This window comes from Lissotriton helveticus, chromosome 5_1 (genome assembly GCF_964261635.1).
Source record: "Lissotriton helveticus chromosome 5_1, aLisHel1.1, whole genome shotgun sequence".
Classification (NCBI taxonomy): domain Eukaryota; kingdom Metazoa; phylum Chordata; class Amphibia; order Caudata; family Salamandridae; genus Lissotriton; species Lissotriton helveticus.
In genome coordinates, this window is record NC_136065.1 from 1,921,812,280 (window position 1) to 1,921,828,655 (window position 16,376).

General features: G+C 41.8%; 4 non-coding genes across 4 annotated transcripts; all 4 read left to right on the forward strand.

Annotated features, from left to right (window-relative positions):
- The first annotated feature begins 3,603 nt into the window (after positions 1–3,603).
- On the forward strand, positions 3,604–3,690 carry TRNASTOP-UCA (transfer RNA opal suppressor (anticodon UCA)). Its single transcript has one exon. It is a non-coding gene; the product is annotated as a tRNA-Sec (tRNA).
- Positions 3,691–8,220: 4,530 nt separating this feature from the next.
- TRNASTOP-UCA (transfer RNA opal suppressor (anticodon UCA)) lies at positions 8,221–8,307 on the forward strand. The gene has a single exon. It is a non-coding gene; the product is annotated as a tRNA-Sec (tRNA).
- A 3,085-nt stretch (positions 8,308–11,392) lies between these two features.
- TRNASTOP-UCA (transfer RNA opal suppressor (anticodon UCA)) lies at positions 11,393–11,478 on the forward strand. The gene has a single exon. It is a non-coding gene; the product is annotated as a tRNA-Sec (tRNA).
- Positions 11,479–14,564: 3,086 nt separating this feature from the next.
- On the forward strand, positions 14,565–14,651 carry TRNASTOP-UCA (transfer RNA opal suppressor (anticodon UCA)). The gene has a single exon. It is a non-coding gene; the product is annotated as a tRNA-Sec (tRNA).
- The last annotated feature ends 1,725 nt before the right edge of the window (positions 14,652–16,376 follow it).

The window sequence follows — 16,376 nt, forward strand, 5'->3', positions numbered from 1 at the left end:
CAGAGGTCACAGAGCCCGGCTGTCACTGCATAGAGGCGCTCTGCTCAGCATCCTCAACCTTGTTCCAACATCAGCACGTGGCCTGTTCCTAGTCCGTTGCACCTGCACCCCCAGTTCACACCACTGCCGAGTGACTGACAGTTTTATCAGAGTAATCCAGGTCACCAAGAATGCAATGTTTAAGTCCCACACTTTTCATTTACAAAGCACTAGTGTTCGCAGGTGTCTTACTACAATTAAAGTGACTCGGAACTACAATTCCCAGAATGTATTAGGTTATTCAAATAAAATACAGGACAAGAGTGTTGCATGTTTGATACCATGAAATCACCAGGTAACTCTTCCTTACATAGCTGACCATTTACATAAAGGTCAGCCTATGGTCTCTGCAAGTAATTCTGCCTAGGGCGAGAAGGCTTCGAGAGGCACAGCCAAGAGGAACGGTTACCAGGAGGAACTCCTACAAATCCTCCAAGAAAAGGCAAATACAGCAAACCTAAAACTGATGACTGGTGTAGAAACGGGTATGTCAAGAAACGTTTAGATTTATTAATAAATACACCTACACCTCAGCTTCACTTGTCTTTACAATTAGCACATGTTGGGGTTGTGGTGTCATGGACTTTCCTTGCCACAAGTCATGTTGTGGTGTCTTGGGCTTTTCTTTCCACAAGTCGTATTGAGGTGTCTTGGAATTTCCTTTCCATGAGTCATGTTGTGGTGTCTTGGACTTTCCTTTCCATGAGTCATGTTGTGGTGTCTTGGCTTTCCTTTACACAAGTTATGTTGTGGTGTCTTCTACTTTCCTTTACACAAGACATTTTGTGGTTTCTTGGCTTTCCTTTACACGAGTCATGTTGTGGTGTCTTGACTTTCCTTTACACAAGTCATGTTGTGGTGTCTTGGCTTTCCTTTACACAAGTCATGTTGTCTTGTCTTGAAATATCCTTTACACAAGTCATGTTATGGGGTCTTGATCTTTCCTTTACAGCATTCATGTTGTGTTGTCTTGAACTTTCCTTACCACAAGTCATGGTGTGGTGTCTTGGCCTTTCCTTTACACGAGTCATGTTTTGTTGTTTTGGACTTTTCATTTACACGAGCCATGTTGGGGTGTCTTCAGCTTTCCATGAGTTATGTTGTGGTATCTTGGACTTTCCATTTACACAATTAATGTTGTGGTGTCTTGGCTTTCCTTTACATGAGTCATGTTGTGTTTTCTTGATCTTCCTTTTACACAATTCATGTTGTGGTGTCTTGGCTTTCGTTTACACAATTCATGTTGTGGTGTCTTGGCTTTCTTTTACACAATTCATGTTGTGGTGCCTTGGGCTTTCCTTTACACAAGTCATGTTGCGATGTCTTGGCTTTCCTTTACTCAAGTCATGTTTTGGTGTTTTGGCTTTCCTTTACACAAGTCATGTAGTGGTGTCTTGGCTTTCCTTTACTCAAGTCATATTGTAGTGTTTTGGCTTTCCTTTACACAAGTCATGTTGTGGTGTCTTGGCTTTCCTTTACTCAAGTCCTGTTGTGGTGTTTTGGCTTTCCTTTACACAAGTCATGTTGTGGTGTCTTGGGCTTTTCTTTCCACAAGTCGTTTTGAGGTATCTTGGAATTTCCTTTTCATGAGTCATGTTGTGGTGTCTTGGACTTTCCTTTCCATGAGTCATGTTGTGGTGTCTTGGCTTTCCTTTACACAAGTCATGTTGTGGTGTCTTCTACTTTCCTTTACACAAGACATTTTGTGGTTTCTTGGCTTTCCTTTACACGAGTCATGTTGTGGTGCCATGGCTTTCCTTTACACAAGTCATGTTGTGGTGCCTTGGCTTGCCTTTTCATGAGTCACGTTGTGGTGTCTTGGCTTTCCTTTACACTAGTCATGTTGTGGTGTCATGACTTTCCTTTACACAATTCATGTTGTAGTGTCTTGGCTTTCTTTTCCACAATTCATGTTGTGGTGCCTTGGGCTTTCCTTTACACAAGTCATGTTGCGATGTCTTGGCTTTCCTTTACTCAAGTCATGTTTTGGTGTTTGGCTTTCCTTTACACAAGTCATGTAGTGGTGTCTTGGCTTTCCTTTACTCAAGTCATATTGTAGTGTTTTGGCTTTCCTTTACACAAGTCATGTTGTGGTGTCTTGGCTTTCCTTTACTCAAGTCATGTTGTGGTGTTTTGGCTTTCCTTTACACAAGTTATGTTGTGGTGTCTTGGGCTTTTCTTTCCCCAAGTCATGTTGCGATGTCTTGGCTTTCCTTTACTCAAGTCATGTTTTGGTGTTTTGGCTTTCCTTTACACAAGTCATGTAGTGGTGTCTTGGCTTTCCTTTACTCAAGTCATATTGTAGTGTTTTGGCTTTCCTTTACACAAGTCATGTTGTGGTGTCTTGGCTTTCCTTTACTCAAGTCATGTTGTGGTGTTTTGGCTTTCCTTTACACAAGTCATGTTGTGGTGTCTTGGGCTTTTCTTTCCACAAGTCGTTTTGAGGTGTCTTGGAATTTCCTTTCCATGAGTCATGTTGTGGTGTCTTGGACTTTCCTTTCCATGAGTCATGTTGTGGTGTCTTGGTTTTCCTTTACACAAGTCATGTTGTGGTGTCTTCTACTTTCCTTTACACAAGACATTTTGTGGTTTCTTGGCTTTCCTTTACACGAGTCATGTTGTGGTGCCATGGCTTTCCTTTACACAAGTCATGTTGTGGTGCCTTGGCTTGCCTTTTCATGAGTCACGTTGTGGTGTCTTGGCTTTCCTTTACACTAGTCATGTTGTGGTGTCTTGACTTTCCTTTACACAAGTCATGTTGTGGTGCCTTGGGCTTTCCTTTACACAAGTCATGTTGCGATGTCTTAGCTTTCCTTTACTCAAGTCATGTTGTGGTGTTTTGGCTTTCCTTTACACACGTCATGTAGTGTTGTCTTGGCTTTCCTTTACTCAAGTCATATTGTAGTGTTTTGGCTTTCCTTTACACAAGTCATGTTGTGGTGTCTTGGCTTTCCTTTACTCAAGTCATGTTGTGGTGTTTTGGCTTTCCTTTACAGAAGTCATGTTGCGATGTCTTGGCTTTCCTTTACTCAAGGCATGTTGTGGTGTTTTGGCTTTCCTTTACACAAGTCATGTTGTGGTGTCTTGGCTTTCCTTTACTCAAGTCATATTGTGGTGTTTTGGCTTTCCTTTACACAATCATGTTGTGGTGTCTTGATCTTTCCGTTCAAGGAGTCAGAGAGAGTGAGAGAACAGAGTAAGGCTTTAAGAATGTCTGTTTCTTCTGTGTTCTGTAAACTCAAATAAGCACGGCCTTTCCTCTTCTATTGTAGTTAACGCTGACATTACCAATGATGTATCTGAACTTTGTCCATATTATAAGAAAGTTACGTTTACCCAGAAAGCCTGTCTCTGTTATGCATACAATCAAAAGTTCATATTCTGAACTTTTGACTAAAACAGTGCATGAAAATAAAGACAAATCAAAAATAGAGCTGAGCCCAGAACTTCAATAAATAGTGGACATTGATAGCTAAGCGGATTACGCATTTTGGCTCACACCCTACCTGTAAAAAAGTATTTATTCATGTGATATATATACCTGTTTTGCTACACTGTTTCTTTGCCCGGATGAACCTCAGTGGTCTGGGGTGCAGGCTTCAAACCTGTAGCTGTCTAGCGACAGAGTGGTTCAATTCCACCTTCTGGGCGAGGCAGCTTTTGTGATGGGCTGCCCATTGTCAGGGTAACTAATACATGTTTTTTTGTCAATTCTGTTCATGTTCACAACTTGTAGCAGACAATATTTGGTAACTACATTTTCAGCAGCCCTGCCGACGCGTGTTTTCTTCTGTGTTTTCAAGGCCACGTCACCATTTAAGATCAAAGAGTAACCGAGAGAATTACTTGTTAAATAGTAGCCAGCGCTCTGAGGGGCGATTCATCTGGGCACCCCAGCAAGTCATGAAAGGAAGGGTATGCATTAAACACAGTGTAGATTGGAGAATCTGACATTAATAATCTGAGAGATTGGGAAGAGATAGTGTCCGATACTAATGAAATGAAGGCAGTGATGTTCATCAATGGAATGAGGGTATCACATTTGACAATATCAAAGTAAATGGTCATCTATCTGCTCCCGTAGATGCCCCCGGTACTGAGGAAGGACCACTGATCCCCATCCTCGGTCCACGGAGTAGGCTTTTTGTGGGCACTCTACTTCTTTGTTGCAGACTTTGCTCACAGATCTTGGAGTGTCACAGTCTTTCTGTGCACCCAATATAAACAAATGAATAAATAAATACATGAATGCATATGTATAATGAAGCATGCAAAATGAGTTTGCCTCTAGGCTATCCATTTTTGGGGCCAGATAATGGACCCTGAGGCACAACGACATAAAGCAATATCCTCAGGGTTATACCATTCCATCACATTTGGAAACTAGGATTAAAAAGTCCTTTTGTACAACAAAAAATCTAACATCCTTACCTAGTCCTCTCATCTGGAGTGATCCAGCAGAGCAAAAAATATGTTGCAGCATAACCTGATTAATAGAGTGTTTTAAATCTTCTGACCGCCTCTGCCCTCCTCTACTGCTGGGGTGCCACCATTTTCCCCTTTCCCCCCGAGTTCAATCAGAGGTCACAGAGCCCGGCTGTCACTGCATAGAGGCGCTCTGCTCAGCATCCTCAACCTTGTTCCAACATCAGCACGTGGCCTGTTCCTAGTCCGTTGCACCTGCACCCCCAGTTCACACCACTGCCGAGTGACTGACAGTTTTATCAGAGTAATCCAGGTCACCAAGAATGCAATGTTTAAGTCCCACACTTTTCATTTACAAAGCACTAGTGTTCGCAGGTGTCTTACTACAATTAAAGTGACTCGGAACTACAATTCCCAGAATGTATTAGGTTATTCAAATAAAATACAGGACAAGAGTGTTGCATGTTTGATACCATGAAATCACCAGGTAACTCTTCCTTACATAGCTGACCATTTACATAAAGGTCAGCCTATGGTCTCTGCAAGTAATTCTGCCTAGGGCGAGAAGGCTTCGAGAGGCACAGCCAAGAGGAACGGTTACCAGGAGGAACTCCTACAAATCCTCCAAGAAAAGGCAAATACAGCAAACCTAAAACTGATGACTGGTGTAGAAACGGGTATGTCAAGAAACGTTTAGATTTATTAATAAATACACCTACACCTCAGCTTCACTTGTCTTTACAATTAGCACATGTTGGGGTTGTGGTGTCATGGACTTTCCTTGCCACAAGTCATGTTGTGGTGTCTTGGGCTTTTCTTTCCACAAGTCGTATTGAGGTGTCTTGGAATTTCCTTTCCATGAGTCATGTTGTGGTGTCTTGGACTTTCCTTTCCATGAGTCATGTTGTGGTGTCTTGGCTTTCCTTTACACAAGTTATGTTGTGGTGTCTTCTACTTTCCTTTACACAAGACATTTTGTGGTTTCTTGGCTTTCCTTTACACGAGTCATGTTGTGGTGTCTTGACTTTCCTTTACACAAGTCATGTTGTGGTGTCTTGGCTTTCCTTTACACAAGTCATGTTGTCTTGTCTTGAAATATCCTTTACACAAGTCATGTTATGGGGTCTTGATCTTTCCTTTACAGCATTCATGTTGTGTTGTCTTGAACTTTCCTTACCACAAGTCATGGTGTGGTGTCTTGGCCTTTCCTTTACACGAGTCATGTTTTGTTGTTTTGGACTTTTCATTTACACGAGCCATGTTGGGGTGTCTTCAGCTTTCCATGAGTTATGTTGTGGTATCTTGGACTTTCCATTTACACAATTAATGTTGTGGTGTCTTGGCTTTCCTTTACATGAGTCATGTTGTGTTTTCTTGATCTTCCTTTTACACAATTCATGTTGTGGTGTCTTGGCTTTCGTTTACACAATTCATGTTGTGGTGTCTTGGCTTTCTTTTACACAATTCATGTTGTGGTGCCTTGGGCTTTCCTTTACACAAGTCATGTTGCGATGTCTTGGCTTTCCTTTACTCAAGTCATGTTTTGGTGTTTTGGCTTTCCTTTACACAAGTCATGTAGTGGTGTCTTGGCTTTCCTTTACTCAAGTCATATTGTAGTGTTTTGGCTTTCCTTTACACAAGTCATGTTGTGGTGTCTTGGCTTTCCTTTACTCAAGTCCTGTTGTGGTGTTTTGGCTTTCCTTTACACAAGTCATGTTGTGGTGTCTTGGGCTTTTCTTTCCACAAGTCGTTTTGAGGTATCTTGGAATTTCCTTTTCATGAGTCATGTTGTGGTGTCTTGGACTTTCCTTTCCATGAGTCATGTTGTGGTGTCTTGGCTTTCCTTTACACAAGTCATGTTGTGGTGTCTTCTACTTTCCTTTACACAAGACATTTTGTGGTTTCTTGGCTTTCCTTTACACGAGTCATGTTGTGGTGCCATGGCTTTCCTTTACACAAGTCATGTTGTGGTGCCTTGGCTTGCCTTTTCATGAGTCACGTTGTGGTGTCTTGGCTTTCCTTTACACTAGTCATGTTGTGGTGTCATGACTTTCCTTTACACAATTCATGTTGTAGTGTCTTGGCTTTCTTTTCCACAATTCATGTTGTGGTGCCTTGGGCTTTCCTTTACACAAGTCATGTTGCGATGTCTTGGCTTTCCTTTACTCAAGTCATGTTTTGGTGTTTGGCTTTCCTTTACACAAGTCATGTAGTGGTGTCTTGGCTTTCCTTTACTCAAGTCATATTGTAGTGTTTTGGCTTTCCTTTACACAAGTCATGTTGTGGTGTCTTGGCTTTCCTTTACTCAAGTCATGTTGTGGTGTTTTGGCTTTCCTTTACACAAGTTATGTTGTGGTGTCTTGGGCTTTTCTTTCCCCAAGTCATGTTGCGATGTCTTGGCTTTCCTTTACTCAAGTCATGTTTTGGTGTTTTGGCTTTCCTTTACACAAGTCATGTAGTGGTGTCTTGGCTTTCCTTTACTCAAGTCATATTGTAGTGTTTTGGCTTTCCTTTACACAAGTCATGTTGTGGTGTCTTGGCTTTCCTTTACTCAAGTCATGTTGTGGTGTTTTGGCTTTCCTTTACACAAGTCATGTTGTGGTGTCTTGGGCTTTTCTTTCCACAAGTCGTTTTGAGGTGTCTTGGAATTTCCTTTCCATGAGTCATGTTGTGGTGTCTTGGACTTTCCTTTCCATGAGTCATGTTGTGGTGTCTTGGTTTTCCTTTACACAAGTCATGTTGTGGTGTCTTCTACTTTCCTTTACACAAGACATTTTGTGGTTTCTTGGCTTTCCTTTACACGAGTCATGTTGTGGTGCCATGGCTTTCCTTTACACAAGTCATGTTGTGGTGCCTTGGCTTGCCTTTTCATGAGTCACGTTGTGGTGTCTTGGCTTTCCTTTACACTAGTCATGTTGTGGTGTCTTGACTTTCCTTTACACAAGTCATGTTGTGGTGCCTTGGGCTTTCCTTTACACAAGTCATGTTGCGATGTCTTAGCTTTCCTTTACTCAAGTCATGTTGTGGTGTTTTGGCTTTCCTTTACACACGTCATGTAGTGTTGTCTTGGCTTTCCTTTACTCAAGTCATATTGTAGTGTTTTGGCTTTCCTTTACACAAGTCATGTTGTGGTGTCTTGGCTTTCCTTTACTCAAGTCATGTTGTGGTGTTTTGGCTTTCCTTTACAGAAGTCATGTTGCGATGTCTTGGCTTTCCTTTACTCAAGGCATGTTGTGGTGTTTTGGCTTTCCTTTACACAAGTCATGTTGTGGTGTCTTGGCTTTCCTTTACTCAAGTCATATTGTGGTGTTTTGGCTTTCCTTTACACAATCATGTTGTGGTGTCTTGATCTTTCGGTTCAAGGAGTCAGAGAGAGTGAGAGAACAGAGTAAGGCTTTAAGAATGTCTGTTTATTCTGTGTTCTGTAAACTCAAATAAGCACGGCCTTTCCTCTTCTATTGTAGTTAACGCTGACATTACCAATGATTTATCTGAACTTTGTCCATATTATAAGAAAGTTACGTTTACCCAGAAAGCCTGTCTCTGTTTTGCATACAATCAAAGGTTCATATTCTGAACTTTTGACTAAAACAGTGCATGAAAATAAAGACAAATCAAAAAGAGAGCTGAGCCCAGAACTTCAATAAATAGTGGACATTGATAGCTATGCGGATTACACATTTTGGCTCACACCCTACCTGTAAAAAAGTATTTATTCATGTGATATATATACCTGTTTTGCTACACTGTTTCTTTGCCCGGATGAACCTCAGTGGTCTGGGGTGCAGGCTTCAAACCTGTAGCTCTCTAGCGACAGAGTGGTTCAATTCCACCTTCTGGGCGAGGCAGCTTTTGTGATGGGCTGCCCATTGTCAGGGTAACTAATACATGTTTTTTGTCAATTCTGTTCATGTTCACAACTTGTAGCAGACAATATTTGGTAACTACATTTTCAGCAGCCCTGCCGACGCGTGTTTTCTTCTGTGTTTTCAAGGCCACGTCACCATTTAAGATCAAAGAGTAACCGAGAGAATTACTTGTTAAATAGTAGCCAGCGCTCTGAGGGGCGATTCATCTGGGCACCCCAGCAAGTCATGAAAGGAAGGGTATGCATTAAACACAGTGTAGATTGGAGAATCTGACATTAATAATCTGAGAGATTGGGAAGAGATATTGTCCGATACTAATGAAATGAAGGCAGTGATGTTCATCAATGGAATGAGGGTATCACATTTGACAATATCAAAGTAAATGGTCATCTATCTGCTCCCGTAGATGCCCCCGGTACTGAGGAAGGACCACTGAACCCCATCCTCAGTCCACGTAGTAGGCTTTTTGTGGGCACTTTACTTCTTTGTTGCAGACTTTGCTCACAGATCTTGGAGTCTCACAGTCTTTCTGTGCACCCAATATAAACAAATGAATAAATAAATACATGAATGCATATGTATAATGAAGCATGCAAAATGAGTTTGCCTCTAGGCTATCCCATTTTTGGGGCCAGATAATGTACCCTGAGGCACAACGACATAAAGCGATATCCTCAGGGTTATACCATTCCATCACATTTGGAAACTAGGATTAAAAAGTCCTTTTGTACAACAAAAAATCTAACATCCTTACCTCGTCCTCTCATCTGGAGTGATCCAGCAGAGCAAAAAATATGTTGCAGCATAACCTGATTAATAGAGTGTTTTAAATCTTCTGACCGCCTCTGCCCTCCTCCACTGCTGGGGTGCCACCCGTTTCCCCTTTCCCCCCGAGTTCAATCAGAGGTCACAGAGCCCGGCTGTCACTGCATAGAGGCGCTCTGCTCAGCATCCTCAACCTTGTTCCCACATCAGCACGTGGCCTGTTCCTAGTCCGTTGCACCTGCACCCCCCAGTTCACACCACTGCCGAGTGACTGACAGTTTTATCAGAGTAATCCAGGTCACCAAGAATGCAATGTTTAAGTCCCACACTTTTCATTTACAAAGCACTAGTGTTCGCAGGTGTCTTACTACAATTGAAGTGACTCGGAACTACAATTCCCAGAATGTATTAGGTTATTCAAATAAAATACAGGACAAGAGTGTTGCATGTTTGATACCATGAAATCACCAGGTAACTCTTCCTTACATAGCTGACCATTTACATAAAGGTCAGCCTATGGTCTCTGCAAGTAATTCTGCCTAGGGCGAGAAGGCTTCGAGAGGCACAGCCAAGAGGAACGGTTACCAGGAGGAACTACTACAAATCCTGCAAGAAAAGGCAAATACAGCAAACTTAAAACTGATGACTGATGTAGAAACGGGTATGTCAAGAAACGTTTAGATGTATTAATAAATACACCTACACCTCAGCTTCACTTGTCTTTACAATTAGCACATGTCGGGGTTGTGGTGTCTTGGACTTTCCTTTACACAAGTCATGTTGTGGTGTCTTGGGCTTTTCTTTCCACAAGCCGTTTTGAGGTGTCTTGGAATTTCCTTTCCATGAGTCATGTTGTGGTGTCTTGGACTTTCCTTTCCATGAGTCATGTTGTGGTGTCTTGGCTTTCCTTTACACAAGTCATGTTGTGGGGTCTTCTACTTTCCTTTACACAAGACATTTTGTGGTTTCTTGGCTTTCCTTTACACGAGTCATGTTGTGGTGCCATGGCTTTCCTTTACACAAGTCATGTTGTGGTGCCTTGGCTTGCCTTTTCATGAGTCACGTTGTGGTGTCTTGGCTTTCCTTTACACTAGTCATGTTGTGGTGTCTTGACTTTCCTTTACACAAGTCATGTTGTGGTGTCTTGGCTTTCCTTTATACAAGTTATGTTGTCTTGTCTTGAAATATCCTTTACACAAGTCATGTTATGGGGTCTTGATCTTTCCTTTACAGCATTCATGTTGTGTTGTCTTGGACTTTCCTTACCACAAGTCATGGTGTGGTGTCTTGGCCTTTCCTTTACACGAGTCATGTTTTGTTGTCTTGGACTTTTCATTTACACGAGCCATGTTGTGGTGTCTTCAGCTTTCCATGAGTTATGTTGTGGTATCTTGGACTTTCCATTTACACAATTCATGTTGTGGTGTCTTGGCTTTCCTTTACATGAGTCATGTTGTGTTTTCTTGATCTTCCTTTTACACAATTCATGTTGTGGTGTCTTGGCTTTCGTTTACACAATTCATGTTGCGATGTCTTGGCTTTCCTTTACTCAAGTCATGTTGTGGTGTTTTGGCTTACCTTTACACAAGTCATGTAGTGTTGTCTTGGCTTTCCTTTACTCAAGTCATATTGTAATGTTTTGGCTTTCCTTTACACAAGTCATGTTGTGGTGTCTTGGCTTTCCTTTACTCAAGTAATGTTGTGGTGTTTTGGCTTTCCTTTACAGAAGTCATGTTGCGATTTCTTGGCTTTCCTTTACTCAAGGCATGTTGTGGTGTTTTGGCTTTCCTTTACACAAGTCATGTTGTGGTGTCTTGGCTTTCCTTTACTCAAGTCATATTGTGGTGTTTTGGCTTTCCTTTACACAATCATGTTGTGGTGTCTTGATCTTTCCGTTCAAGGAGTCAGAGAGAGTGAGAGAACAGAGTAAGGCTTTAAGAATGTATGTTTATTCTGTGTTCTGTAAACTCAAATAAGCACGGCCTTTTCTCTTCTATTGTAGTTAACGCTGACATTACCAATGATTCATCTGAACTTTGTCCATATTATAAGAAAGTTACGTTTACCCAGAAAGCATGTCTCTGTTTTGCATACAATCAAAGGTTCATATTCTGAACTTTTGACTAAAACAGTGCATGAAAATAAAGACAAATCAAAAATAGAGCTGAGCCCAGAACTTCAATAAATAGTGGACATTGATAGCTAAGCGGATTACACATTTTGGCTCACACCCTACCTGTAAAAAAGTATTTATTCATGTGATATATATACCTGTTTTGCTACACTGTTTCTTTGCCCGGATGAACCTCAGTGGACGGGGTGCAGGCTTCAAACCTGTAGCTGTCTAGCGACAGAGTGGTTCAATTCCACCTTCTGGGCGAGGCAGCTTTTGTGATGGGCTGCCCATTGTCAGGGTAACTAATACATGTTTTTTTGTCAATTCTGTTCATGTTCACAACTTGTAGCAGACAATATTTGGTAACTACATTTTCAGCAGCACTGCCGACGCGTGTTTTCTTCTGTGCTTTCAAGGCCACGTCACCAATTAAGATCAAAGAGTAACTGAGAGAATTACTTGTTAAATAGTAGCCAGCGCTCTGAGGGGCGATTCATCTGGGCACCCCAGCAAGTCATGAAAGGAAGGGTATGCATTAAACACAGTGTAGATTGGAGAATCTGACATTAATAATCTGAGAGATTGGGAAGAGATAGTGTCCGATACTAATGAAATGAAGGCAGTGATGTTCATCAATAGAACGAGGGTATCACATTTGACAATATCAAAGTAAATGGTCATCTATCTGCTCCCGTACATGCCCCCGGTACTGAGGAAGGACCACTGATCCCCATCCTCTGTCCACGGAGTAGGCTTTTTGTGGGCACTTTACTTCTTTGTTGCAGACTTTGCTCACAGATCTTGGAGTCTCACAGTCTTTCTGTGCACCCAATATAAACAAATGAATAAATAAATACATGAATGCATATGTATAATGAAGCATGCAAAATGAGTTTGCCTCTAGGCTATCCATTTTTGGGGCCAGATAATGGACCCTGAGGCACAAAGACATAAAGCGATATCCTCAGGGTTATACCATTCCATCACATTTGGAAACTAGGATTAAAAAGTCCTTTTGTACAACAAACAATCTAACATCCTTACCTCGTCCTCTCCTCTGGAGTGATCCAGCAGAGCAAAAAATATGTTGCAGCATAGCCTGATTAATAGAGTGTTTTAAATCTTCTGACCGCCTCTGCCCTCCTCTACTGCTGGGGTGCCACCCTTTTCCCCTTTCCCCCCGAGTTCAATCAGAGGTCACAGAGCCCGGCTGTCACTGCATAGAGGCGCTCTGCTCAGCATCCTCAACCTTGTTCCCACATCAGCACGTGGCCTGTTCCTACTCCGTTGCACCTGCACCCCCCAGTTCACACCACTGCCGAGTGACTGACAGTTTTATCAGAGTAATCCAAGTCACCAAGAATGCAATGTTTAAGTCCCACACTTTTCATTTACAAAGCACTAGTGTTCGCAGGTGTCTTACTACAATTGAAGTGACTCGGAACTACAATTCCCAGAATGTATTAGGTTATTCAAATAAAATACAGGACAAGAGTGTTGCATGTTTGATACCATGAAATCACCAGGTAACTCTTCCTTACATAGCTGACCATTTACATAAAGGTCAGCCTATGGTCTCTGCAAGTAATTCTGCCTAGGGCGAGAAGGCTTCGAGAGGCACAGCCAAGAGGAACGGTTACCAGGAGGAACTACTACAAATCCTCCAAGAAAAGTCAAATACAGCAAACCTAAAACTGATGACTGATGTAGAGACGGGTATGTCAAGAAACGGTTAGATTTATTAATAAATACACCTACACCTCAGCTTCACTTGTCTTTACAATTAGCACATGTCGAGGTTGTGGTGTCTTGGACTTTCCTTTACACAAGTCATGTTGTGGTGTCTTGCGCTTTTCTTTCCACAAGTCTTTTTGAGGTGTCTTGGAATTTCCTTTCCATGAGTCATGTTGTGGTGTCTTGGACTTTCCTTTCCATGAGTCATGTTGTGGTGTCTTGGCTTTCCTTTACACAAGTCATGTTGTGGTGTCTTCTACTTTCCTTTACACAAGACATTTTGTGGTTTCTTGGCTTTCCTTTACACGAGTCATGTTGTGGTGCCATGGCTTTCCTTTACACAAGTCATGTTGTGGTGCCTTGGCTTGCCTTTTCATGAGTCACGTTGTGGTGTCTTGGCTTTCCTTTACACTAGTCATGTTGTGGTGTCTTGACTTTCCTTTACACAAGTCATGTTGTGGTGTCTTGGCTTTCCTTTATACAAGTCATGTTGTCTTGTCTTGAAATATCCTTTACACAAGTCATGTTATGGGGTCTTGATCTTTCCTTTACAGCATTCATGTTGTGTTGTCTTGGACTTTCCTTACCACAAGTCATGGTGTGGTGTCTTGGCCTTTCCTTTACACGAGTCATGTTTTCTTGTCTTGGACTTTTCATTTACATGAGCCATGTTGTGGTGTCTTCAGCTTTCCATGAGTTATGTTGTGGTATCTTGGACTTTCCATTTACACAATTCATAATGTGGTGTCTTGGCTTTCCTTTACATGAGTCATGTTGTGTTTTCTTGATCTTCCTTTTACACAATTCATGTTGTGGTGTCTTGGCTTTCGTTTACACAATTCATGTTGTGGTGTCTTGGCTTTCTTTTACACAATTCATGTTGTGGTGCCTTGGGCTTTCCTTTACACAAGTCATGTTGCGATGTCTTGGCTTTCCTTTACTCAAGTCATGTTGTGGTGTTTTGGCTTTCCTTTAGACAAGTCATGTAGTGTTGTCTTGGCTTTCCTTTACTCAAGTCATATTGTAGTGTTTTGGCTTTCCTTTACACAAGTCATGTTGTGGTGTCTTGGCTTTCCTTTACTCAAGTCATGTTGTGGTGTTTTGGCTTTCCTTTACAGAAGTCATGTTGCGATGTCTTGGCTTTCCTTTACTCAAGGCATGTTGTGGTGTTTTGGCTTTCCTTTACACAATCATGTTGTGGTGTCTTGATCTTTCCGTTCAAGGAGTCAGAGAGAGTGAGAGAACAGAGTAAGGCTTTAAGAATGTCTGTTTCTTCTGTGTTCTGTAAACTCAAATAAGCACGGCCTTTCCTCTTCTATTGTAGTTAACGCTGACATTACCAATGATGTATCTGAACTTTGTCCATATTATAAGAAAGTTACGTTTACCCAGAAAGCCTGTCTCTGTTTTGCATACAATCAAAAGTTCATATTCTGAACTTTTGACTAAAACAGTGCATGAAAATAAAGACAAATCAAAAATAGAGCTGAGCCCAGAACTTCTATAAATAGTGGACATTGATAGCTAAGCGGATTACACATTTTGGCTCACACCCTACCTGTAAAAAAGTATTTATTCATGTGATATATATACCTGTTTTGCTACACTGTTTCTTTGCCCGGATGAACCTGAGTGGTCTGGGGTGCAGGCTTCAAACCTGTAGCTGTCTAGCGACAGAGTGGTTCAATTCCACCTTCTGGGCGAGGCAGCTTTTGTGATGGGCTGCCCATTGTCAGGGTAACTAATACATGTTTTTTTGTCAATTCTGTTCATGTTCACAACTTGTAGCAGACAATATTTGGTAACTACATTTTCAGCAGCCCTGCCAACGCGTGTTTTCTTCTGTGTTTTCAAGGCCACGTCACCATTTAAAATCAAAGAGTAACCGAGAGAATTACTTGTTAAATAGTAGCCAGCGCTCTGAGGGGCGATTCATCTGGGCACCCCAGCAAGTCATGAAAGGAAGGGTATGCATTAAACACAGTGTAGATTGGAGAATCTGACATTAATAATCTGAGAGATTGGGAAGAGATAGTGTCCGATACTAATGAAATGAAGGCAGTGATGTTCATCAATGGAATGAGGGTATCACATTTGACAATATCAAAGTAAATGGTCATCTATCTGCTCCCGTAGATGCCCCGGTACTGAGGAAGGACCACTGATCCCCATCCTCAGTCCACGGAGTAGGCTTTTTGTGGGCACTCTACTTCTTTGTTGCAGACTTTGCTCACAGATTTTGGAGTGTCACAGTCTTTCTGTGCACCCAATATAAACAAATGAATAAATAAATACATGAATGCATATGTATAATGAAGCATGCAAAATGAGTTTGCCTCTAGGCTATCCATTTTTGGGGCCAGATAATGGACCCTGAGGCACAACGACATAAAGCGATATCCTCAGGGTTATATCATTCCATCACATTTGGAAACTAGGATTAAAAAGTCCTTTTGTACAACAAAAAATCTAATATCCTTACCTCGTCCTCTCATCTGGAGTGATCCAGCAGAGCAAAAAATATGTTGCAGCATAACCTGATTAATAGAGTGTTTTAAATCTTCTGACCGCCTCTGCCCTCCTCTACTGCTGGGGTGCCACCCTTTTCCCCTTTCCCCCCGAGTTCAATCAGAGGTCACAGAGCCCGGCTGTCACTGCATAGAGGCGCTCTGCTCAGCATCCTCAACCTTGTTCCCACATCAGCACGTGGCCTGTTCCTAGTCCGTTGCACCTGCACCCCCAGTTCACACCACTGCCGAGTGACTGACAGTTTTATCAGAGTAATCCAGGTCACCAAGAATGCAATGTTTAAGTCCCACACTTTTAATTTACAAAGCACTAGTGTTCGCAGGTGTCTTACTACAATTAAAGTGACTCGGAACTACAATTCCCAGAATGTATTAGGTTATTCAAATGAAATACAGGACAAGAGTGTTGCATGTTTGATACCATGAAATCACCAGGTAACTCTTCCTTACATAGCTGACCATTTACATAAAGGTCAGCCTATGGTCTCTGCAAGTAATTCTGCCTAGGGTGAGAAGGCTTCGAGAGGCACAGCCAAGAGGAACGGTTACCAGGAGGAACTACTACAAATCCTCCAAGAAAAGGCAAATACAGCAAACCTAAAACCGATGACTGATGTAGAAACGGGTATGTCAAGAAACGTTTAGATTTATTAATAAATACACCTACACCTCAGCTTCACTTGTCTTTTCAATTAGCACATGTCGGGGTTGTGGTGTCTTGGACTTTCCTTTACACAAGTCATGTTGTGGTGTCTTGGGCTTTTCTTTCCACAAGTCGTATTGAGGTGTCTTGGAATTTCCTTTCCATGAGTCATGTTGTGGTGTCTTGGACTTTCCTTTCCATGAGTCATGTTGTGGTGTCTTGGCTTTCCTTTACACAAGTCATGTTGTTGTGTCTTC